This window comes from Larus michahellis, chromosome 1 (assembly GCF_964199755.1).
Source record: "Larus michahellis chromosome 1, bLarMic1.1, whole genome shotgun sequence".
In the NCBI taxonomy this organism is placed as follows: Eukaryota; Metazoa; Chordata; class Aves; order Charadriiformes; family Laridae; genus Larus; species Larus michahellis.
Window position 1 is genome coordinate 139,160,493 of NC_133896.1, and position 24,302 is coordinate 139,184,794.

The 24,302-nt window shown below is 45.1% G+C and overlaps 1 protein-coding gene across 6 annotated transcripts in view; it reads left to right on the top strand.

Annotated features, from left to right (window-relative positions):
- Positions 1–22,798: 22,798 nt before the first annotated feature.
- The window catches only part of AP1S2 (adaptor related protein complex 1 subunit sigma 2), a 36,822-nt gene continuing 35,318 nt past the window's right edge, over positions 22,799–24,302 (top strand). For 3 of the 6 annotated variants that reach the window (XM_074605833.1, XM_074605859.1, XM_074605862.1), the window contains exon 1: positions 22,818–23,028. The gene's annotated coding sequence lies outside the window, so the exon portion shown is untranslated. Of the gene's footprint in view, positions 23,029–24,302 lie in introns of all 6 variants that reach the window. The other 3 variants (XM_074605853.1, XM_074605870.1, XM_074605842.1) reach the window with 3 other exon arrangements.

Below are 24,302 nucleotides of genomic sequence, written 5' to 3' on the forward strand. Positions count from 1 at the left end.
CTAAGTAATCAAAAGTATTTCACAAAGGCAATGATTAAATGTTAGAAACTAAAAAAGAATCTGGACACAGGATTATTTCACCAGCGATGTTTTTGGGCACTGAATCTGAGCGTGCTGGAATGTGTTAAATATTAACAGACAAGCGCTACGAAGGGATTAGCTCGGACTGTGAGCAGGTGTGGCGAGAGGCAATCCCTTCTTGCTGGGTCTGAGTAGAACTGACAGTCCAATACTTTTCCATACCTCTGAGGTGAGAGCAGGAAGGTGGATGCCTACATTATATTCTAAACAGACAGGTATTTTTTTTGGTCAGAACTTAAAGTAAGTTGAAATAAGAGGAATTTTTCCTGTTCTTAGCACTGTTCCCCCATTTGGCAAGTCATAAAACGTTGTAGATAAACATTATTGAATATATTTTTTTATAAATAAACATTTTTTTATTTTACTTGGCCAAAAAAATCTCAAAACTGGTTTATGATGGCTATTTACCCAGGAAAACTAATTAGTGGGAACAAGAAGTAGGTTCTAGCATGTGGGGGGATGTGACGGTCTCACGAGTTTTCAATTAATCTTTGTCTGCTGTTTTGATCTTCCCAGGAGTGTCATTTCAGATGGAGTTACCGAGATGCTGCAGCAGTGTCTTGTTAGTATCATCCATGCTGTTAGAGTTGTGAAATGACCCTGACCAGCTTCTACAAACTAAACTGTAACCGGGGCTGGATCTGGTAGAGGCCAGTGACTATACTCAGATGGGTTATTTTGCCACAGGGATCCCCCTTGGGAGCCATGGTTGGTGCCTGGGTGCAAGAGGCTGCTGGTTCTCCAGGCTGCTATGTGCTGGTGGCACTCAGATTTAAGTACTTCTCTCCATTTTTGAATGGCTAAAAGCTTCCTAGGTGACTAAACATGGGTCACACGAGTTTTCGTAAATCACAGAATCACAGAATGGTTTGGGTTGCAAGAGACCTTCAAATATAATCTAATCCAACCCCCCTGCCACGGGCAGGGACACCTCCCACTAGACCAGGTTGCTCAAAGCCCCATCCAAACTGGCCTGGAACGCTTCCAGGGATGGGGCATCCACAATTTCACTGAGCAACTTGTTAGTGTCTCACCACCCTCACAGTAAAAAATTTCTTCCTAATGTCAATACTGAAGTTTGCGCTCATAGTCAGTGAAGGATTATCGTGATCCAGAGATAAGTAGAAACTTAAACTTCAGCAGAAACATCTGAGGAGCTTAACCTGTTAGGCCGCCTGGGACCAAGACCTGTGCTAACTGCCCTGGGTGACCAGCCAAAAGAGGACTGAGAATGTCAAAGCAGGAGATGAGCTCCAGGCCCGGCCTGGGGACAATCACCCTGCTGAAGGCACATCTGTCTTTGGAAAGACTTTTCAGCCGCCCTTTGCAGATGTACCTATGTATTTGTGTCAGCTGGGGGAGCAGACTGCTTCTCACAGAAAGCAATGAGTCAGGAAAGGGCCAGGCGATCACCAGAACACAGCAAAATCAACACATGAAAATGAATATCAGGCTAGGAAAGGGGGCTGGAAAGTGGTCTTGCTTCCATATGCAGCTATTTTAAGACTGCTGCTGGAATAGTGTGCTGCCAGGGAGGATGTCAGAGGGGGGGAATTCAAAGGAAGGACACAGAAAATGATCCAGAAGGGGGAGAGGATTCTTAGGATGCAGAAGGACTGCGTTAGTCACTGTTCAAGGAAGGGTGAGAGGTCTTACAATCATTTTGGATGAGTATTTACACATGAAAAAAAAAAAACCCGCTGGTTTGGGGATTACTTTTACAGGCACGAATTCGTGGGAAAGAGGGAGGAGAAGGACCTTAATAGGGCTGCAAGCTATTGTCGGCACCGGCCAGGGCTGTGCATTTGCTTTGTTAGCGATAGAGGAGCAACACCCGCGCGTTCCCCCTTCCACCCCCGCAAGGCTGCACAGCTCCTCCAGCCCCCGCTCCCCCATCCTGCAGACAGCAGCTTACCAAGACTCAGTAGCGAGGAGCTGAACTCTGCCAGATAAACTCAGCCTTGAAATAGGACACAATTTCCTTGAAGTAAGGAAATTAACAGCTGGAATGATTTACCAGGGGAATTGCGCAGGCTCTTAAAATGAAATTAAGTGTCTTCCTAAACTGGCTGTCATACAGCTGCAGAGAACAGCTCTATGCCCTCCTGTTTATACAGAAGACCGGAGCGCATGAATGCAGGGGTTCCTTTCACCTCTACAGTCTATGAAAGATACACCTGACATTTATAGATACTTTGATTCCTGATCGTGCTGACTTTGCAGCAGCGTGTCTTCCTGACCTGACCCAAGGCAGGATGCGGTGCTGCTCTATTTGCTACTTGTCAAATTTGGCAGATTACAGGGAGGAGGGAAATTAATCACTTGCAAAAAAAAAAAAAGAAAAAAACCTATTTTCCTCACTTTTTTTTTCTTAATGTCAATCAGTGTGGCAGCTGATTAAAAAATAAATGGGGGCAGAAAGAAAAGAACCAACACCCAGTACAAAATTTCGCAAGCATTTGGTCAAATTTTCAAAATAAATGTGTGGATGTAGAGAAATTCTACCTTTGCAGGCAGAAGTACCCTTAAAGAAACAGGTCACTCGGATCATAATAACCAGTTTGCATTTTGTTCAGCTCCATCCCTTTTGGTGTCAGCTGTGCCACAGCTGACAGATGAGGACGCACCTGGAAGGAACGGCAACGCCGTCATCCCCTCGGCTTTCTTCTTTGATCCTCATGCTTGCTGTCTATGAAATGGTGGTATATCACCTCTGCTTTACACACCTGCTGGCCAAGCCTTCATGTGCATTCAGAGCAAGCTGTCTTTCTGGGGCATGCCAGCTGCAATGCAGAGTAAAAGGAAAGGCAAACAGGCACTTAAATGGGCTTTGAAGCCCTCATTGCGATGCAGCGAGAATAAAAGCCTCTTTGCTGCCAAAAACAAGAAATCCATTGGCAGTGGTACAGAGTCTCTCTTTTCGCTGTATCCCCCTGCTTACACTCACACCTTTACTCCATTATGTTCCTCCACAAATTGACACCAGTTAAGCACATGTCGTCTGGAGCTATTACATGTCTGGCCTGGGAGAGCTCCCTGCTCCTCCCTTCTAACTCGCCTTCCAGCACGGAGGCGGATGCGGCACGGAGATGGCAACACCTCCCCATATCCCTCTGCTCGGTTGTGGTGCAAGGATGGGTGCCGACTGGGCCAGAGGCACCACCGGGATCCGGCTGCGGGTTCCCCTTCCCGCTGGTGGGTTTTGGCCACAGCGCTGCCATGGGCTGGCTCGACAGCTTTGGCGAGGCAATTCCTGTCACGGAGCCTTTGCTCCCCTCCCCTCCCTCATCTTGCAAGCTCCTCAGGTCTTGGGTTCTTTTCTTTTGCTGGACGAGGTACAGTATTACATCAAATAACAAATAAATAGCCTGTAACAGTCCACATTGCTCTGTTTCTCCCCTGGCTGCATACCTAGCACCTCTGCTACCTGATGGTCATCCATCCTAGTCAATCCAAGCAGGCTCCTGAGCACAGGACCACAAGTGTCTAGCCTAAACCACCCTGACCCACATTTTGGCTGAGCTAGTGCTCCCCCAGAGCCGCTTCCAGGCACAATCTGACAGGGAAGGCAGCAGGGTGGCTATCGCTGGCAGTCAGCGTGCCTACAGCTGCCTCCATCTGCAAGCCAGATGGCGAACTGGCACGGACACGGGCTGTCCCCCAGCAGTCGGTCCTGATGGCCAGGGAAGCTTCTGGGCACGCTTCATTTACGAGTATAGAGACGCGGACGCGGTCAGCATGCCCCTGAGTCCATATAGCACCGACACAGCCAGCACCTGTATGCGGCTGTACCCAGAGAGCGGATCCAACAGAGGCACTCACTGTTTTTTAAAACCAAGCTGGTCTGAACTCACAGCCCAGGAGGAGCAGGAGGTAAAGCTGCTTCATATCCATTTTATCGCTTTCATTCCTCAGCTGTTCCAGAGGCTGGAGTTCTCTCTGACATAATTAGGGCTCTATTATTCTGCCTATAACGTGCCCTGTACCAGAGCTCATGGCACAGTCCTTGTGAAGAAACCTTGATGGCAGTTATCCTCTATTGCTAAAATATTTCTGCAATCATACCCTTGGCTTTTCCTCCATTCACTGAAGAGGCTGGAGTAAGAAAGCGCATCTTTATGTTGTACAAAACATACCAGAGCATTGGGAATAGCATATAATGAGCAATAGCTGTGTCTTAACTTCATGGGTAACTCTTGAATAACCAGCTGGACAAAAATCTACATTTAAGTGCTCCCAAAGTCTATAAGCTTTGTACTCCAGACAGATTTTGCATTTTGGTATTCTTATTACTCAGCTTTGGACCTGAGGTTGAGAAGCAAGGAAATGTGGAAAATACAAGGTAATCCTAACAGCTATTTATAAATCACCCTAAACTATGGAAAACAAGCTTTCCCTTGAATAATGCTTGCACCACCTTTTTCCAAGCAGCTGCACAAAATCATTACACTTTTCGAAATTAATATGTTTGCTTGACTTTGGAAACAATAAATTGCACATATCAGCATTTTGTTTTGCTAACTTAAAAAATTATTATTATCTCCAAATGCCAATTTCTAGGTTATGACTAATGGCAGACAATTTCACTTCGAAAATGGCCAGTTTTTACTGTAAAAGCCCGTAGGTCTTAGTGGAGGGCTTGGGTTTATAATGAAATCTAAAAATGCTGGTTTTGTTACTTTGCATCCCCAAGCCGGAGGGATAGTCGAACTAGTTTCTCAGAAAACCACGCTGAGGCTTGTGAGATAAAAAATCTGACCACAAGATGGCATCTCATTCTCACAGTAACGTTCAGTGATGGGCAGGAATATTTCTGAAAAGAAAATGAAGCGGCGATGAGCATTTCAGTAAACCAAAAACCATTTTAGACAGGGCACTGGCTCATAGTGCTGCGCATCGTGGCAGAGGGCTGGAGCAGCAAAAGATGGAGCAAACCAGCATCTCTTCCTCTCACCCCACCCAAACTGCAGTTTCCTCCATTCACGGGTCCTAATGAAAATTTTCGACCTAATGTTTTTCATTGCTGTAATTAAAAAAAAATAAATAGAAAACCCCGAATCCACCCTGAATATAATGCAGGCACTTTGACGCTTTTAAAGGGAAGATTGCTCATTAAAACAGATTTCAGAACCTTTTGATTGTGAATTACTCCAAAAGACAATCTGTGGCTGATTTCCTTGATGGCAAAATACTTCGTCATTCTCAAGGATTAGACAACCGTTTTCTGTAATTCTTCATTTCCAGTACATGCCTAATATCTACGGTATGCTTCCAGTTATCAGAGTGATGAGACACAAAATAAGGCTATGGGCTCAGCTGAGAATTACTTTAGTAATATTACTGTGGGGAAAATGTGACTGGCTCTGGAATTGATATAGTATGAAAGCTAAATTCAAAAATACACGCATTTTAGCTGACGCTGCTGTTTAAAACAGAAATCTTTAGAAAGTAAATGTCTTTTATTTCTTATGTGCCCTATTAAATAATACCTTTCCAGTCTCCAAGCACTGTATAAATTAAGGACCCAATACGTGAGTGTGGATCCTCTCCAACCTCAGCTGTTTCCTTTCCCCGAGTAATGCCATGTCCCTCTGCACCAGCAGCAGTGCCCCAGGGACCCCAGTGCCCTGGGGGATGTACCCCCAAAGCAGAGGGAGAGGCAGCAGCATCATTGGCACATTCACCACCATCTGGTTTTGGCTGGGGGATGAGGGACGTGGCAAGGGAAAAACCGGTTGCCGGCTAGCAAGAAGCTGCCTGAAATCTCCCTCTTGGCCTGAGTCATGGCTCTCCGCGCTGGAGGCAGCCAGGATTACAGGCAGCCCTGAGAGCAGAGGAGTGAGGGCAAGCAGGCAGAAAGCAGATGTGCTGCAAGGTGGGTAGAGTGGCCTGTGAAATCCCCTGAAACATCAGTCTATTTGGACAAGAGAGCGTCTTGTGAACCACGGTCCCTCCGAAGGCTGTTCCTCTAAGGGTGCGTGTGTACATCAGTCCTTGCTCAGGTACACTGCCCTACTTGCGGCCGCTGTTCTGCCTGCTCTGAAGTGAAATATCTTGTCAATGTTCTGTAAATCACAACCGAAGACAGCAAAAATGCTGCATCCAGCTGAAACTGCAGGGAGAGTTTCAGGAGTCAGGCTGCTATCATCTGTATCGGATTGACAGCACCTCTTCACAAAATCTGACGTGGGATCTGTAATGACCATGAGAGGTCATGAACCCACCACAATGGCTCCTCGGGAAGACAGCACCGTGTTCCGCAATAAAATGCTGAGGCTTCAGCTCATCTGCTGAACCATGAATATTGACTGCTGCAGCACCTTTGTCTTATTGAAGGCTTTCACTAATGCATTGGACAAGTACCCTGCTGCAATTAGCATCTGAAATCTAAGAAACAAAAGCCCAGCTCTCTTCAGCTGTGGCTTGGAGAAACGCCATATCAAAGTTTTCCCAAGCTCTGCCCCTTTTGTAGCTGCATAAGAGGCTCCTTGTTCCAAAACATTAAGTGAATGATTGTGTGCTACTCCCATGTTTATTAGGGGGAGGCAACACTTTCCAAAGTCCTGTCCGTTCCGGAACAGAAAGAACTGCAACAAAAAAAGAAAACATTATTAGAAGTGTTCAGAAAATATCAGAGAAAATATAATTGAAATTGTCCTTTTCTTTCACACGTTGAATTGTGTGTCATTTTTATCCAACCTGTTTAAAAATGGCTCTGCTCTGTTTGCAGTGGGAAAACATTAACGTAGACAATTTATTCAGAACAATCACTTATTTGAGATCTGTTATAGTCAGAGAGCTTCAACAAAGCCTGTGTCATCATGGAAGCTCATAAATGCTATTACATATCTGCACACACCTAAAGTGACTTCCTGACACACCATTGTCATCTGAATGGCTGCAAAAAATATACTTCAGGACATACTTCAGAGCTGAGAGCATCTTGCAAGAGCTTCCCCAATTTAAAACACAGAATTGAGGGCATTTTTAATATAAAGTTTATAAGGAAATTTGTACTCAGAATTTTTAATATTTTGTTTCTCCTAGTGTGGCTTAATTTCAGCTTTTCTCCTCTGCACTGTTTTCACCCAGGAGAGCCATTGCTCCATCCCATGCTGCACCAAACCCCCGACACTTGCAGAAAAGCCTACCTTGAATGCCACTGTGCTGGCAGAGCTCCCGCTCCCCAGAACTGACTACTACTCAGGTAGACATGGCTGCTTGGCCTACACACCATGAGCCTGAGCTTCCAAAGTCAGAGAAGGAGCAAGACTGACCCAGATTTGAGATCTTTCCACATAGTTGTGGGACCAGCTCCTTCGTTTACTAACACCTGAGAGCTGTGACTTCACAACAAAACTGTTTAGCTCTGGAGATTTGCTCAGCTTCTACCTCTGTCACCAAATCTGGGAACACACTTGAGTTCCGGTACCTGAACTAGAGCAAGAACCGTGTATGAACTGGCCTCTCTCCTTCATTCTGGTTCCCACAGGCAGAACGATCAGACAAGAGCTGCAATGTATCTGCAGGTAAGTACGGGTGCAGCTTCAGTTTAAACAGCTTAAACTGCAGGTTTCCCCAGTTTCAATTATATGAGTCCATATCCTAAAAGACAGGGGACATATGTGGCATATAATACATGCAGGCCTCTCAGATTCCAAAATAAGTGGATCTTCGCTAAGGTTATGCAAACAGTGCAAAGAGATAGATTAAATAATAAATGCAACATGTACTTCCCTCATTTAGTGTTCCTGCAAGTTGGAACTGGATCAAGATATTCACACAAGTCCCATAGCTTCTCTTTTGACCATTACATGTCTTTTACCATGGTAAGGTCAGTGTACCTGACGTGGCAAGTCTTGTGGTTAAAAGATGTTCCCATTCGTCATACTTCCCACTGAAAGAGCCCTCCTGACTTTCTTCCCCCATTAACTCCAAAACTCCTCACAGGGCTCCATGTGGTACAATCTGCTCCAGAGCTGTGACCAGCACACACTGAATACTATATTCAGTGAGACCTCCCAGGGTCCAGTGTAGCCATGATAGCCAAGCCTTACCAGGAATCAGAGTTAATTCAGATTTGCCGGTCATCACAGGGAAAGGAAGGGAAAGGAAGCCATACAATGCACAGACAGTATAACCTTGGCAATGCTGCCTTTGTAGCTCCAGGTTTTATACTGGTATCACAAAATTCTGTCACAGATTACAGTGCAAATCTTGGAAGCCACAGGTCAGAATACCATCTTTCCTACCTACCTATGGCTGCAACCTCCAGCAGCCTGCCAGCAAATACTTACTTATTTAATCGAGTTTCTTATTTTAATCTAAAAAGCCATCCTCCAGACACATTTCCCTTGCAGATGTTTTATCTAGACACTGATTTCTACAGACAGCTTGTATTTTTCCTTTTTTATGCATCTATTCATTTGTGGTATAAGGCTTGCAAAGGTTTTAATATTTGTTCTGTTTTCACATGGTCCATAAGCACATTATTGTGACACAAAATAAATGTTTCGGTTCAGAATGTATATAGCCCAGGGACAGATCACAGACACAGATGCGCCTCAGAAATACGCCAGAGACTGGTAACATTCACTGTTTGCTTAGCAAGAAAATTTTCTGCTTACAGTAGATCCCTCCCACCTTGGCTGCAAAATTTATTTGAAAAATGGGATATAGGAGACGGTAAAAATGCTATGGTTTGGGACTAAAGAACAAATTTAAGCCTTGAACATTCCTCTGGTTCCATGACGAGTGGGTCCAATTAGTTAGTAAAATCAGTAACATCTCTTCAAAACGATGTGACGGAATTCTTATCAAATAAGTATTGGTGGCATCATGGTACACAGAATAAACACACAGAGGCAAGATCAATTGGCCTCTGATCTTCTCTTTACCTTATCAAACAGGGAAATGTAGCATCACAGTGCCAATAAAAGAAGTAATACTCCAATGGTGCCATTTCTACGTCATGTCCACCACATGCCATTAAGGAGATACAATGATGTCAAAAGACCGCTTTAGATGGAAATTAAGAGAACTTCCCTGTGTTTCACTTCCAGCTGCCCCTACTACGACATGATTTCTGTATTCAGACTGTAGTTTTCAATCCAAGGTGCAGGTGCTGTTCCAAAGCGGCAGTGAGGATGTCCTGTACGATGCTCAAGGGATGGGAGCGGTGACAACAAATTCTGTGTAGGCTTCTGCACTCATCATATAAAACCAGCCTGGGTCCAGCTGGACACCACTGGATACAGATGGAGGGATCAGACCATGAAGCCCAGCGCTCTCATATCTGAAAGTGAGGTATGAAGACATTTAAATGAATGCACGATTTAGCCTCTAAGCATCCACTGTATTTGCACAGTGCCCAGCACACAGGACTTCGGAGGCTCTAGGGATCAGAAAATAATAATATTTGGTTTTTAGATAGGATTTAAATAAGCACTATAGAACTATTTTAGCAAATAAATAAATATGCATTAATGTGCCGGGTAGCTTCCTCGACTCTAAATGAAAATGACCTAATAAAAATATCCAAATGTTTAATTCAACTCACGTTTTAATCTATGTGACTTAGAAAAAGCTTATCATGTGGCCATATTATTTACGTATTTTTCAGGCACGATTAAGAAAACATAGTGATTGGAAAAGTATCCCAATCGGGACAGATAACATTTATGTGATACGTGGGCTGATTGGAGATTGAAAAGTGCTGTTTGTTATGCTACAGCCAGTTACGAAACAAATGATCTGGCTCCAACATAAACTGTTAAACTGAAAACATGCCAGAGGGAGACAGCTGTCAGTACATTAAAAAGTCATTTTCTCAGACAACAAAGACTTAAACCAATCATTTTATAAACATATTTCTTTGCCCAACCAGATTTCCGTAACTCTAATGGTTCGTCTGCTGCATGGAGAAATAAAGTAAGTTTTCGCTTGTATGACTTGTCAGGAATTTCTACTTGGGAAGAACAGATGGTGCTAAAAAATTGAACAAGGATAACAGCATTGTCAGGCTTTCAGCTACAAAATCCATTCTTTCTACACACATTTAAAATGGAAGCAATGCATACCACAAACCTTTGACCGTGGCCAATCCAGTTTGCATTTAAATGACACTGTTTCCAGTGTCAAGTATCACATTTTGGAGTCCTTTTCTCCAGGTTTGTGGCAAAGGCTTTGGATTACAAATAAGAGACATGGCCAAACTTGCCAGTGCTGTAAACTGCTATATCTCTATTAAATTTGTGGATGTAGGGATTTATACAGCAAAAGGATCTAAAGCCACACTTTCCAATCTATGCCATGCTTCATGCTGACCCAGGTGACTGCCTGGACAGGTCTTCGGGAGGCTGGCCCTCCAGACAAAGCTCTGAGCACTGTGTTTTCCCCAAAATCATTTTGCACTTTTGTAGCATCGTCCAAGCAATTATTCCTGGATCCCCCCACTGTCTTAACTCCTTTTCTGAAATATCACCTCTATGACCCTCAGCCAGCTAGAGAAACCAGAGATCCTGAATTACTTTGTCCTTCTGCACCTGCATAGTCAATAGCCTAGAAAGTAAAGGTAGCACTCAAGTGTAAAAGCCTGAAATCACAGCCCTCTCACTTCAGAAAATAAAGCAAAATTCATCACCACGGTAATCCACTACATGGACTGCTGTGGGTTACAGTCCCAAGAATCACGAGTACTGAGGGGACAAGAAATCTCAAGTTCACTAATTCAAGCCAGGGAATATATGAGAAAGGAATAGGGTGGCTTTACAACCCTGTTAATGTCTGTGCTGGCATGGAAAATCTTGAGCTGACAAGCTATTGCTGGATAAAATACATTCATTTACTTTGCCTTTTACTCTTGTTCAGCGAGCCAAGTCTTGACAGAGCTATTGTCTCTGCTTTTATGTGAAAGTTATTTTACCTGTTACTTTTCTTAAAGGCACAGTTCCTGCTGTTGTTTTGTAGAAATTCTTTTTCTTTTCTTTTTGCTTGCTATTTTTCCCTTTTTCCCTTCCTTTCTCACTCTTCTTTTTACCCTCCTTCCCTCCTTTCCTTTCTTTCTTCTGTCTTCCCTCCCCTCTTCCACCCTTCCTTCTCTCCTTCCTGCATCTAAAATCTTAGCTTGCTGCAGAGAGAAAAATGAAAAATGACCTGTATGGATGTTAAAGACCTAGAAGCCAAACATTAAGAAAAAGGAACACTCCGATATATTTATTTCTAAATTGTATAATTTGCAGCCAGGTTTCTGTGGGCTTTGAAAACATGGAACTGATAATAAGGTCACCCACTAGGATTTAAAACCAGGGCTGTCTCTACAGCACAGTACTGAGAGTGGCAGGTGGCAGCCTTGCACAGATACAATCTGTTAAAGCAATAATAATGATTACTACTCAGCGCTCCTCTCCAGAAGCAGCACCACTAATGAAAATGTGATCTGCTGTAACCTAAATGTGTCATTACCAGCAACTTCTAAAGCAAGTCTATCGGCACTGGTTGCATACAACACTGGCAAGGCCCACAGCTTCCGCTTCCCAAGATACAGTGAGGCACCAGCTCCACTCTGCAGCACAGGGAGAAAAGAGCAACCACATGAACCTGCCTTTTTCTCAGAGATGAACCCCACACGTCTCGCTCTGTCTGCCTCCGGAGCAGTCTGCCCTGCGCGGATGGGAGGGCGGCTGTGCCTGTGCCCAGGAACCAGGAGCACCCTAAGCCCCAAAGCTCGCCCTGAGCCCCAGCCAGGCACGGCCCCTTGGCGCAGCAGCATCCTTCCCTGGCGTCCCTTCCTGGCCAGGTGCTGCTCACCCCAGCTGAGGAGGATGATTCAGCACCCGGTGGAAGGTAAGTGTAGATGCTGCCAAAGTCTCCAGCGTGGTGATGTCTAAACTGGAGAGTTATTCAGGGCTCTCAGCCAGTTTTTAGCATGCACCCATCCATCATCCACTCAGTCTGGTGATTTCAGGCTGGTGCTGCTGTAAGGCCCAAAATGGATTTAGTGCGCGCCTGTTTCTAGATCTGGGCGGATCTGCAGCAAGGGTGCAGGCAAGCCGGAGTGCTGCTGGCCCTGCATCGCTGTCCCTCAGCCCTGCCAACCCTCTCCATGCCAGGGCTCCCGTGGGTGGCACAATGGCAGGTCCTGGCACACAGAGCACCACTGGCTCTGTGCTCCACTACACACGAGCGGGTACAGAAACAATGACGCGATGGGCGGGGGTGCATCAGTCACACTGGCATGGAAACGCTCACATGTTGGGCTGATGTGTAAGCTCAGAGCCGCTCACCTCTGAGGAAGGACCTTAGCGAAACGTACAGCAGACACGTACCCTGCAAGCACCGGACATAAACATGCACATCCTGGTCTTACATAAAACTTGCTGTGCAACGCGTCAGTTTACACAGAAAGAATCTTTTAAAAGCACACCACTCCTAATTAAGGAGATACTCTCATAAAAGTTGTTTTGAGCATTTACTACATATAAATGAAATCTAGGAATTTTTTTTTTCTCAGCTTCTTAATATTGTTAATGTAACCAACTAAATCAGCATAAACTACACCCACTTCCAGTTCAGACTCCACCTGGTTTTTATGATGTTGCATCACCACTGTACACAGAATTTTCCCAGGAAGGAACAAATGAGTGCAGTTAGTGCCTCTTCCCATTTGCAAGCGTACTGTCAGTAATCCCTTCTCAGGCACAAATGCACACACACCCACTGACACACACACTTTGGGCTCTTGCTGAATGGAGGTTTCTGACGCCAGGCAGGCTGGGAGGCCAAGTCAGACAGTGCAATGATGGTGGCGGTACTCTCTTCTCTGGGTCATCTACAGCGACACTCCCCTTAAGAAGTCACTGGCCTGTTCCTTGCCACTTGCTCGAACAGGAGCAGGAAAGTCAGCCTCGTGGTAAATATTTACAAAGCAAGCATTCCTGTTTCCATTTTTAAATCGCTGTTTGCTTATTATATTGCCCATCCCTTTTATGGTGATATAATAGATGTTTTCTTCTATCTCCACTTTGGTATCCCAAGTAGTTCTGTCCAGCTGCCCATGAAGACATAATCTTTCTTCTTGAATTTTGTCAGTGAATTAGGTATCCAAGAGAGAAGAGCCCAGCTGAATTAAACTGTTTCAGTGGGAGGTATACAAAAACTACATATCCTGTACAACTCTAGATGTGACATTCTTAGGTGTGAGGATTTATTTTTGCAAAATTCAGCTGAGATCCCCCATTTGTGTTTATTTTCTTTAGAAAACATTTTTTAACCACTATGTACCACAGGCATCCGTTTGACTAGTCACTTTCATATCACCACATCTTAGCCAGTTTGTGTGCTGTATGAAAATAAAAGGCTAATGCGGAAAAAAAGCAGACTAGTTTAGTTCTTCTGCTAAATATGCTCTCTTAAAAAGAGAGCGGTGAGATAAATTATGCCTATCTTAGTAGATAAGGTAGTGTCTGCATCTCTAAAGCCTCTACAGGCTTTAATAACCAAGGTACACTCTGTACTCAGGAAAGGAAGGAGTCTTCTGAAAATGATCTTTTGTGCACAGAACTATCACTCAAAGCAAGGCATCCATGATGGAGAAACCACTGATCTCTAGTTTTGGACAGCCATGCTGCTTCCCTGGTTTTGCACTTGCATCTATTTCCTCTTTTAGCTACTTAGCTGCGTGATGAATTGTAATGGGATTTGTTCTGAGTGACACAAGTTAAGAGTGGGCTAAAGAAGGCGAGCTGCTACATAAATTGTGCTGTTACAGCTTTTAAGTTGCTTAAACAGCTATACTGATGAAATGTTGGTAACCATCTGCTACCAACATTTGTAAATAAATATAAACCAACCTAAATATTCCTCAACTGGTTGCTCTGTTTCAGGCACAGGTCTCTTGGTTCTGGGGGTTTTTGTTTGTTTTTAAAATTTACATATAGTTTACACACAGACAATTTCTTCAGACTGTTTAGCTGCCTGGGGGTGATTTCACTGTGCTGCTCTTCAGTACCTCTCAATGCAAATTACTCACGACTGAGCAGAGAAGAAGGATGCCTAACTCTGATTATTTATTTATTTATTTATATTATTTATCAGTGGCAAAGCTATAAAACCGTAATTTCCTTATGGCAGACTGGGAAGACATTAATTATGTGCTTTCTTTCCATGAGTTCCTTTTGCAAATCTGAGCAAGTGGATTCTCTTGCTGTTCTACTTACAGAAGGAAGAGATTTCATAGCATTTAGAAGCCCTACCCACAGCTCAGTTGTGTTTGGCTCTAGGGAAATAACAGATGGAATTTGAAAGTTCGAAACTTTAATTTTGGCCTTACATCAGGGTCAACTGTATTTTACACAGCAGCTATGGAATGCTACTCATTTCAATGTATCCTTTCCCATGCATGCTTCCTCTCTGACTTGTGATCATACAGTATCTCTTTTGTTTCCACAACAGTTGCTTACTGGGAAAAATAGTATTATGAAAATTGTACTAGAAATCAGCTATTGGGTACTTCTTCAAGCACCTACCACAATAAATGTTACTCATTGACTGTTGCTATCATTTTGCACCATAGTGCCCCAGGGAAATAAAAGCTGCTTGCTCTCAGATCTGATTTCCTTTCTGACAGGTTTGTTTCTGCAGCAAACAGTACCTCTAAGTTAAGAGCGCTCAAAGGGAAACTCACATTTTGGGGAAAGTGTTTTAAATATTATGAAAAAATGAAAGGATTTCTTGATAGCCAGATTTTCCTATTAAGAGTGTTACTTTCTGATGACTGGTAGTTAAGTTTTACAACCTGATTTTACAACTTCTCCAACACATCAAGAACTGTGCACATTTCAGACATCTTTTTTTTCTTTTGTTGATGCTCTGCATTGAGTTATTATGTCTTATTGAACATGACTTCTAAATAGATTGGTGAGATGTAATATAGTAGAAATGTCTCTTGATTAATTTTTTAAAAAAAGTTAAGTATTCCTCTCCCACCAGAGAGCTAGATCAAATATGAGCATAGCTATATTACTCTGCACAAACCAATGATCTTTTTTGCTTCCAGATGACTGCAATGCTTATGAAAGCTGCCAGGATGGATTAAGATCATTCATGAATTTGTAATAAGGGCCTTAGGTTCCACACGGCAAGTATTTTGCAGTAGAAAGGATACATTGCCAAAGGATTCATCCTTGTTAACAGCATACTCTGCAGTTTTGAAACACTGGCCTTTCAGACTTGAGCAAATAATTGAATCTCCTTTTGGCTTTGTTCCACTAATGACCCATTGGAACAGGGCAGAATCCTAAAGCCAGAGAGTAAATGGGGTCTTCTTACTGGGACAGACTTCTAACTGTATTTGATACGCTACTGTATAGATGGAAATGAAAAGTGAGCCTTGCATTTGAGCAACAAATTGTTCAGGGAAAGAGGAGGAGCTACTTGATTCTCTTGCAGTGATTTGTAACAAATACTAAGATTGGTATTCATGGAGTGTGATTGGAAGTGTGTGTATGTATGTGTGTGTGGAAGTACCAGGAGAAGCAGTAAAATATGTATTAAAAAGAAAGGTGTGCGAATGAACAAACTGACCTACAGATAAGGAAGCAAACAAGATGAAGAACAAGTCCAGAGCCATAAAATAACCAAAGGCAACAAGACATTCATGACTCATGAATTTGTGAAGGGTGAAACAAAACAGTGAGGCAAAGTATCCCAAACACAATCCCATCCTAGAAAGCATAAAAAGCAAGTCCACAATCAGTTAATTTGCCAATCAAGAAACCCAGAGCCACAACGAGGACTTAACAGACAGCATCCTTACCCTCTGTGTGATCACATACATGGTCTTGGCCAGATCATTTGAACACACACATTTTAGTGCTTCTGAGTATGTGGGTGCAAAAGCATCAAGGGAGACAGTCAACTGTTTACAGAGATTTTGTTTCTAAAATCACATTGCCCCTCCATAGGATCTCATGGTAAGCTTTATCACACTCATTTCCTATGTTCTTTATTGCTTCAAAATCCTTCAAAACTTAAAGATCCAAAACCTAGAGATCCCAGGTACACACTCTTTCAACTGAAGCACACATCCCCCTGGCAAAGATGTTTGCTCCAACTGCTGTTCAGCAGCTTTAAGGTAAGACAAGGGTGGCACTGCAGAGATAGGCTTTACAAAGTAATGGCAACAGAGGGGGACTAGGCAGCTTGAATAAGAATCCACATGGATAAAATTTTCTCACATGCCGACACAGCCAGCACAAAATCTACACATCATTTAAATTCTTCTTGAGCATCTAAAATTAGGGTGTAAACGGTTTACAGACCTTTGGCTGCCCCAGTTTCATCCTCTTTAAACATTTCAGCCAAAAAGAAAATGGCAATAAATGAAGGTCTTACAGACTGCATCATCCCTTTACGGTAGTGGCAAGAACTAGTCAGATCATGTAATACATTTTCTTTACAATGACAGAGGAAGTTGTACTGAGTTTTCCAGAAGGATTTGAAATGAAAGCTTAGTGTAATACTGTAGGATCAGTGTGGAAGCTTGGAAGATTTAGGAGTCTGATTATAAGATAGAACATTTTAGGTTTGGGTTACCATTTCATATTCAGTTTCCAAGTTTCCATGAAAAGTTTCTATCTGCTGAAAAGTCAGAAGTTGGAAACTAGATTATCTCCTTGGTGCAAAAGGCAGTACCTTCTGAGCTATGTTAGACCAGGCTCCGTACACAGTTGGATCAAGAGCCCTTACAGAATCATCAGCTGGGCATGCTTCAGAGCAAGGACAGAAGAGGACATATTTGCCTAAATGAGGACTTCAGTGGATTTAGGGTGATCAAACTGTGTTCCAGAAAACCTACGCGCTGTCTTACTCTGAATGTGCCTGACTTCATAGGCGTCCTATCCAGAGCTGTGCTCTGGTATATTAAAAAACAAAATCCTCATCCTGGGCAAAATTCAGCAGCTCCGCCTAAGCCTGTCCAAGCACTTCTTCATCTGAAGTGATGGATCCAGTAAGTACACACTGCTTAACCTGCAGCATCAGCCACTTCAGAAACTGCAGTGGCAGTTACTGCTTTCTTAGGAGTGCCAGAGAATGAGCAAGATATATGTGAGATGCTGTGTTCAACAACTCCTTAAAGTACTGACGCAGTCTCAGAAATCCCAGCCTCCTCTCTTTCCTTTCCTCTGTCCCTCTCTCTCCCTTCCTCCCAGCAGCTACTTTATGAGGCTGAAAAGCCAGCTTTCCTCACGCACTTCCTTCAGAAACCATTCAACCCTTTGCTGCGCTGTGGCATAGTTTGTAGCAGTGGAACAGGAAGGAACATTCAGAGTCATGACAATTCCTTCACAAATATTTTCAGAGCAGTTCATTTCTTCGATTCTGGGGCCTCTGAGCACTAATCCAACATAAACATTGAAAAACAAAAGGTAAGAACATCACCTAAATAAAAAAATAGAGAAATCTGCTGCTTACTAGCCCAACATACCAGCAATGCTACCAGCTGGCTTGCGTGTGTCTTATTCAAACAGCTGCTGTGCCTCACACAGGGTCAGGCTAATGAACATGGTAAACAAGAGCAAGCTTTCGCTGACTGGCAACTACCACATTCCCTCACCTCATTTCTGCATATTCAGATACTTTCAAAAGCAGGTTTTTATTTTCCAAAGCAAATGTCATGCGTAAACCATGGTTTAGGTTCTGTAATTCTGAAAACCAGGCTGGAAGACCACACTTCAGCTTCAAACTGTTTTTTCAGCTCTGAAAATTAACTTCAAGGACAAATATCTGTGATGCTCATTTTTGTAGCTGTGCCTATCACACACGTGGCCCGACAGCCATGTTCCCGAGAGCGTGCCATACATGACTCTTAGAAACCAATTGTATTTAAAAGAATTTCGATGTCCAGAAATCTTTCACAGGCAAACCTGTAACACCTACACAGAAAAGAGAGGCGGGTAAGGATGCAAGACATGACCTGATGATTTACTAGCATCTAGCAATCAGGCTACTAGATTGCACTAAATAGTATTTCATCAGGAGAGAGAGCTCCACATAGAAAAAGGAGCAGAGCAATGAAAAGTGTCATTTATGGTCTCATGTATACTTACTTTGGCTCCACTGAGATTAAGTGCTCTGCATGAATCACAGTGGTACACTGATAGTTTGGCCAATGCTCAGGCAGTACATCAGGGAAGAGAATTGCATATAATAATGCAACATCCTGTTTGGAGGCTTAAGAGGCAAAAATCTAGCAGTAATCACTTCCAAGGCTAGTAACTCAGTTCTTACTGCCTTCATAATGACTCCACAGTTATTCAGTCAATGAAAATGGAGTCTGATATTGAGCATGAAGAAGATAAATTAACAATAAAATGAGTCTCACTCATACATCCACCGCTCACTTTAGTGGAGACCTGCAAAGATACGGTATGTACTTTTGAAGTATGTTGCCCTCTTTAAGGTGCTGAGATGGTTGAAAGGAGGCAGAAGCAATTACTTTCTTTACTAAATACTGGGTTGCTTTCCTGAAGAAAAAAAAAGCTGTTAAATTTTAATAAACAAATTTTCCATTGGAATGAATAAATAGTTCATGTTATAAAAGCCTTTTGCCTCACCTACCGTTTTGGATAACAATGAAAACACAACAAAATTCTTTTAGGGGCTTCAGATTTGACACTAACACGATGCACGAAGTGCTAAATGCCAGGATATTGGCCTTATTAATTTTGGTATAAGGCTAAATATTCCAGACAAATCTACAATATTCTAATTAATTTCACAAGCAAACCAAAAAAAAAACCCTAAGCAACCAATCAAACAAAACCCCTCAAGAACTGACATAAACCATACCAGGCAAACGCAAGCAAATTTAATCTTATTTGATGTAAGCTTCCTTCCTCCCAGCCTGGCTCTCCATCTCCAGGCGGTTCTATTCTGCATCTCAAGTTATGCTGGAAATAACACAGAGAGCAAACTCTTGGCTGGAGAACCCAAATGTCTCGTGGTCATTGCATATATCCCCTGAAGACTTGCTTTACATCTGAAATGGAATACCGAGGATTTTACAACTATAGCAGTTAAAAAAATTTCCGTAATAAACCAGGGGGTTATAATTCACGGCTTAGAAACCAAAATACTGAGCTCCTTCTTTAAAATCCATCTTGTTAAAGCTGGTTATAAGACAATAAACAAAGGCTAATGAACAGAAGACTCACTATGTCATGTTTAAAATTAGACTGCGTGACACTGGCATTGTCACGGGTTTGTGGAATACTCAAAGGCTATTCTAGTATTGTTTTAAGCATTATACGTATCTTTATCAATTTGATAATTACAGCTAGTTCAGTATATTGCTAGTTCAATGGGTAAGTGACAGGATAATTTCTTACAGGAACAAACGGTGGAGTTGGTATAAAGAGGGGTAATTAGTACAAATTGCAAGACTGAAAAGAATGCAAACAGCAAGTCTTCTGAAGCTCCTGAAAGAAACAGCATGAACAGAAAGGACAGCATTAGCTCTGTTCGTCACTGCCCTCCCTATGGAGGTACTCAATCTTTCTTAGTTGTTTATTGTCTCCTCCCCTGTACAGCCAAAAGCAGCCTCTTTGGCAATGCCCTGTGCGAGAGGCAGCAAAGTGCCAGCACAGGAAAAGAGATGGGAACACAGTGCTGGGAACAGGAGGAAGGGGTGAGAGATGCTGGGATTGAGATCATCTGAAACTGCCATGGGATCGCACCTTAAACTGCTTAAAATAAGCAGGCTCATTTTGAGAGAAATGAGTTACAGAATGATCACATTAGTGGCAATCTGGGCAGGCTTGAGAAAATTGCATCCTCTGGCTGAAACAGTGATGAGGAGGCAGGACAGGCCAAGGAAGACGGAAAGCTTCATCTGAACTAGACCTGGCTAGACACAGTTCCCACCATGCCCGACATACCCACTGCTTTCACATGCCTTATCACACCACTTGAAACCGCATATAGTGGAATAATACTGACCAGGAGGAGATTTAATTAAGAAACTCCAGGTTAAAGTCTGAAGAAATCCAGACAAGTAACAGAAAGGAGGGAGGAAAACAGTGGAACAATTGCCCTTGTATCACTGGATGAAACCATAAACTGAAACCGAGCACTGACAAAAAATTAAAACAAAGATACAGAATCAAAAAAAAAAAAAAATCAGTAGGGCTTTGAGACTTTGCCTTTATGCCACCAAAATACATACAGTTCTTGATCCATCTGGGTAGTTTGTCTGATTTCAATCAATTAAGTGGTTGTAGAATGTGTGGTCTGATCCACGTGCAGAAATATTTCACTGAGCCGGGAAGTGACAAATCATAATACAGCTCTGGTGCGACTCCTTCAGATACTGATTTCTGAGCTCCCATTACCATAATGATGCTAATATACTGGAAGTAGGTCCGATGAAGAGGAATAAAAGTTGGTTGCTATATTAAATAATGATTTAGAAGACCTACAAGCACTTGAAGTGCGCATGCACTCATAACGCCGAACTCGCAGGATGTAGGATGCTAAACTCAAGAATAGCGAAGTGCAGATTAGGAAAAAGATCATTTATGAAAGCTTTCTGAACAACAAGATATTTCAGACCATGGAATAGCCTTGCAAGAAACAAGCAGAGCTGCAACGCATGGCAACTATTGAGGACAAAATAATACACTGGTGTAAGGGAAGACTCTATGAGATAACAGATCCATACACATCTGTTCCTGTGCTTGATGAAAGCTAAATTCAAATGAGAACAGGATGGCTGCTAAACAAACATTAACTATGACAGGAACAAGCCCCTACAACAGTAGTTCTCACTTTCTACATGACCTCTAATGTACTGTAACTGCCTTATCCATTCATTTGGTTTCATGCCTCCTTGTCCTCATATCACTTTTCTCTTACAATTATAACCCCTACTATAAAATGGGAAATATACTTGTAGTTTTCCTCAAGTACAATTGATTACAGCATTCCTTGAAATGCCAGAAAATTGGCTTCCCTTTCAGACCATCCGCATTTTTACACAAAAGCATTTCCAGCACTGATTTTCTGCTGCCACAGCTGTTCTGTAGCCAGAATAGGCTTTTTTTTAAGTGTCAATAAAAAAAAGTAATAAAAGCGTGACACATCCCAGAGCACCTGGAGCTACCCCTAACGGAGAGCTACAGAGAGGACCATAATCTTTTCCCCTAGTTCTGTCAATCACCGTATTACACCATTAAAAGATCAGCTGGTTACAGCTGTCTTTTCCGATTATTGCCACCTTTAATGCGAGTGGGAGGATGAGCACCAATGATGTAGAGAGCTTTAGCTCTTTCAAAGATTTTTTTTTTTATAAGGTGCTCCAACTTTGGCTCAAAGAGGCACGTCTCTAAATTTCTTTCAACTAAAATTTCACCGTGTATTTTCAGCCTAGCTCCATTAGAACTAAAAAAAAAAAAAAACAAAACACCAAAAAATCCCGAACAAACCAACCCACAAAAAAACTCCCCAAAACCAGCTAAGGAAACAAAAACCCCGTATCAAGTTGTTTTCATACGGAAACCTCTCCAGCTACACGCGAATAATGAAAAAATTTTGAAAAATCCATTTGCGAAACACGACACCGCCAAATATATTTAAATACCGCTAAATATAACGACCGCGGCTCATCCTGCGATTCTAATTACCGCTCAGCAATCAAGGTGACTTTGGGGGTGGGGGGGAGGAAACTTCCCGAGAAAGCGCGGTGCCGCCTCAACGGCTCCCCCCGCCCCGGGCAGGGCCGCCTCTCCTCACAGGGAGGACTCCCCCCATCCCAACGGCTCCCCCCCCCCCGGGAAGGGCCGCCTCTCCTCACAGGGACAGCTCCCCCCGTCCCGGGCGGAGCCACCTCTCCTCATCGGGAGAGCTCCCCCGGACCCTAACGGCTGTCCCCCGTCCCAACGGCTCCCCCCGTCCCGGGCAGGGCCACCGCTCCTCACAGGGAGAGCTGCCCCCATCCCAACAGCTCCCCCACCCCGAGCGGGGCCGCCTCTCCTCACAGAAACAGCTGCACTGCCCCCCCCCACCCCAACGGCTTTCCCTCCGCCCCACCGACCCGCGGGACCCGCCCCGTGCGCGCCTCCGCCTCCCCCCGCCCACGCGGGGCGCGCACGTGCTAGAGGGAAACACGGAGGTGCGCAGGCGCAGTGCGGCCGCCCCGCCCCGCCCCGCCCGGCCGGGCCTCGGGGCTGGGGAAATAGAAGGAGGAGTCTGAGTCTCCGGGCGCCTGATTGACTGATGTCATTTCCCCCACTCCGTGCCTCGCCGTCCCATTGGCTGCTGGCAGACCGCTATCTGCACTGTGCTTTCCGATTGGCTGCTGCCGCGCCGGCTGTTGTCCTATCCTAATTCGGGCCACGCGGATTAGCGCCTTTAAACCCCGCCTCCTGCCCCAGCTCCTCCCCCCGCCTCTTTTCCCTCCCTCTCATTGGTCAATACCGCGCTTCGCTCCTCCCGCCCGCCGTCGCGCTAAGCTCCCCGATTGGGTGGCAGCGGCCTGCCTCAGACCCCCTCCCTCTTCGCCGCACTGCGCATGCGCACTTCCCCCTCCCCGAGCGAGCGAGCTGATAAAGTTTTGTTGGGCGGGGAAGCGGGGGGGGGGGAATAGTGGCGTCCCCAGGTCCCGCCCCCTTCCTTCCCCCGCCCGCCAGCGGCGTCCGCCAGCCCGGCCCCGCCCCGACCTGCCCGAACGGGAGGCGGGGGGGGGGGGGGGGGGGAGCGGGGGGGGGAGCGACCGTTGAGGCGCGCGCGCGCGCTCGCGCCGGGCTCGAGCCGGCGGCATCTCCCCTCCCTCCCCTCAGTCCCGCTCGGCAGTCGCGGCGGCAACACCAGGAGCAGAAGCAGCCGCCTGGGTAGCGGTGCCGCCGCCTCCTCCTCATCATTCTCTCCCCTCCCTCACCACCCCGGGGCACGGTGAGCACAGCCGCGTGGAGAGGGCTCGCCTCCTTCCCTCCCTCCCTCCCTCCCCGGCGCCGGGACGCGCGAGCTCTGTCGTGGGGCGCGACGGGACGCGGGGGGTGGGGGGGATGTTCTCCTCGCCCTGCATTGCCGGACTCCTCCTCTCCCTCCCGCCACGGGGAGCGTCCGTTCCCGGCCCCCCAGACTCCCCTCCCGGGCCGGCGGCTCTGCCTCCCCCCCGCGCCCAATACTGTGGCAGCCCTGGCGGCGGCGCTCCCCCCCGCGCCGCACCCCGGGCCGGGCGGTGGCTGCCCCTGGGCCGGCGGAGCTCTCCTCGTGGGCCGGGGCGGGCCCCCCACCTCTGCGGCTGCCCCTTGTCCGCCCGGCCGGCAGCGCCTCCTCGGGTCGTCCGCGACCGCTCCCGCCTGGGGAGGAGCCGCGGTGGCCGCTCGGGGACGGCGGGGAGGGAGGCGGGAGGGGGGTTGTCGTGGCGGCGGTGCCGGCCGGAGGGGAGGGCGGCTGCGGGCTCGGAGGGCTGCCCGCGGGGTGGGAGCGCCCCTGCACCGCCGGGCTTCGGAGCCGCCGCCTCTTGTCAGCGCTGGCGCTTGTGGGACTTGTCACCCGGGACTAGGCTGGGCTTTTCTTATCGTATTTCACGTCTGTCATATTGCATGGGAAACTTCCTCAGCCCAACGCAACTTTGAGCAAAAAGGAAAAAAAAAAAAAACCTCCAGAAAAGCCATTTCCTTTAATGTTACAGCTGCTGGAAAACAGCCGACAAGTTCCTCTTAAAATATAATTGCAACATCACTCTTTTAGAGGAAGCGAGACCTGGAACATAGGACCGCAGGGAAAGCACTTAATCTCTACTCCTTTTGTGTAATGTGAGAAAAGACTAGGCTTTTCTATGGCGTAGGACTCTCCATTGGGAGATTTAATGCCTTTTAAAGTATTCTGAGGTTTTTCGGAAAGATTTTAAGTGCAAATTGCTCCTGCTGTAAGGCGCTAATCCGGTGAATTGAAAATGAGTTTGGGTATTTGAGGAGGCGGCTGTGGTGGTTTTTTTTGGTCGTTTTCTGTAGCAAACGCAAATGCAACCACACCAGTGCTGGACATGGTTTGCCTGAAATTTGGGTGTATTTGCTCGCTACCTGGTGGTTCTGACACCTGTTACTGAAACTTGTGCACCCTTTCTATTATCTTTGCTTTGACTGACCTTGTTCAGTGGAATGCTTTGTATTATTGGTACTTCCAAATCTTGTGTAACATCCACCACTGCTATAGAAATA